This window comes from Arachis ipaensis, chromosome B01, assembly GCF_000816755.2.
Source record: "Arachis ipaensis cultivar K30076 chromosome B01, Araip1.1, whole genome shotgun sequence".
NCBI classification, from domain to species: domain Eukaryota; kingdom Viridiplantae; phylum Streptophyta; class Magnoliopsida; order Fabales; family Fabaceae; genus Arachis; species Arachis ipaensis.
This window is the reverse complement of record NC_029785.2, coordinates 26191000-26193520: the sequence shown is the minus strand read 5'-3', so window position 1 is coordinate 26193520 and position 2521 is coordinate 26191000.

Genomic DNA, 2521 nt, shown 5'->3' with positions numbered 1-2521 from the left:
GTACCTCTAACGACACCCAAAAAAAAAAAATCTGTACATCTAAAATTTATATTAACTTGTTGTTCATTATTTGTTTCATTTATTGTTTCTTCAAATTGATCCTATTGATTTATAGCACGTTGGGGTTGAATTTCAATAAAAGACAACGACCAAACTGTGCGGGCAGCCATGTTGTGATGAATCTCAGCAAGAAATTCAAGATGTTTTTTATTTTTTTTTTATTTTTCTTTTTGTCTTGACCGTCGGCGGCGAGGGTGGATAATGTATAGAGTGACATAAGAAAACCAATGAGTGGTCAAAGTAATGTAGTTGGATATGGCTCAGGTTCTTAATCACATTCTAGATTAAACAAACAATAAAGAAATTCTGTCTAATTTATTCATGCTACGAAGTCATGCTTATTCAACAGTGAGCAATTATCCTGTGTGGAGACTTAAGATCGGTCAGGCTTTAACAGAAAATGTTTAAATGAACTTTTGAGGGAAAAGAAATTTCGATATGGGTTAATTGGGAGCGAAAACCCTAAAATAAAAGAGTTATGGTACGTGTACATTAAAATTAGTCACCAAATTCAGTTATAAATATAAAATACATGCTAGAATATAAATATACATTAAAAATAAATTAAACTGCACATATATTTATACACAAATATATTTGTGACTGCGCCAATGAGTAATAGCTCAAATGGCATAGACTCCACATACTCAATTAAGAGGTTGTGGATTCGAGTCTTCTATCTTTCCAAATTTGCCAATGAGTAATAGCTCAAATGGCATAGTCTCCCCATACTCAATTAANGTAGGGATGGCAAAATTCTCCGAGACGCGGGGATCCCTGCGGGGACTGCCCCGAATGGGATCCGATTGTGGAGAATTTTTCCCGCGGGGCGCGGGATGGGGATGGGGGACAAAATTCTCCCGAAGCAGGTGCAGGGACCCGAGCGGGGATCCCCGCCCCGTCCCCGCTATTCTCCGAAATTTATGAATTCCTTGAATTATCCTTAATAGTTTATTTCTCATATATGTTTTTTAGACATTTCTCACACACACATATATATAGAAACCCAAAACTCCTAATCTTTATTTGCATAACCCTTCTTCAATTCAGAGATTCCTAAGGCAGTCCATACTTCATCCAACCTCTCTGCAGCCACCCCCTCGTCACCCTTCTCACCGCATCGTTACACCTCACCATGCCATCACCCTTACCGCGTCGTAATTTCTTTTTGCGGCGTTCCTTTTCGTAATCGTAACTCTGCCGTCGTGTCAATTCTCCTCTCTGTTGCCGCGTCTCCCACCTCGTCTACTACTTTGTCCTTTGGCTCGTCGTTGCGTCCCCATTGCGTTATTTCGAAAGAAGTCATCATCGTGTCATTTAGACCTTTTGTATAAAATCTTGCAGTTTTTGTATAAGATAGATACTTGCAACTCTATTCATATGGAAATTAATAATTAGTTAGCCAATTAGTTATTTTTTTTTTAATTTTTTTTAAGAAAAATATATTCAAATTATCATAAAAACATCAAAAACCTAATAAAAAAATCTAAAATCTAAAAAAATTATCTAAAACCAAATAATAACAAACATCCAAAATCATTGTAAAATCATTTTAAAAATTTCAAAATAATTTTAAAAATTCCTAACAAAAAAAACATGCGAAACGTAATAAAAAAAACATCTAAAATTTTTGGAGAGAAGTGAATTCAAATTATCACGAGAAATATCCAAACTAAATGAAAAAAATATCCAAAATCTAAAAAAATATATAAAACCAAATAATAACAAACATCCAAGATCATTGTAAAATTATGCGTTAAGTACGATTTTGGTCTCTTAGGTATATGTCAAAAAAATTTTTCTTTTCTAAACTTTTTTTGCATACAAAATCTTCCTTTTTACTTAAATATTAAAATTTTGAACCAAATTATCCATAACAAAAAAATTATAAAATAAAAAAATATGAAAAAGAGAGTGTTTCTACTCCTGCGAAGGGGAAAAGAAAGAAGAAGAAGTTGTCCACAATCCACCTTTGCCTCCGCTTCAACCACCCTTCCGTATGATTTTGGCCCCTAAGTAATGACGATTTTAAAACCAAGTTAAGCCTTAGGGATGATTTTGTATGCAAAAAAAGGTTGGGGACGAAAAAATTTTTTGGCCTATACTTTAAGGACTAAAATCGTATTTAACCCTAAAATTATTGTAAAGACTCATTTTAAAAATTCATTTTAAAACTTCTAAAAATTATTTTAAAAATATCAAAATTCATTTTAAAAATTATAAAATTATAAAAAAAAAAAATATCCAAAACATTCAATGACCGCGATAGTCCTTGACCGGCAGCTCCTTCCTCGTCTTCTTCCTCTTCTCCCTTTCTTCTTCTCTCCGTGTGATGTTGACAATGTATGCTCATGATGCGATTGAACGAGTGAAGAATATGAAGCTTTTAAATTGACATTAGGCACTGAATGTGTTTTTAATCGCGGGGCAGCCGCCTGTTAATTTATTTCCTCCTGCAGTT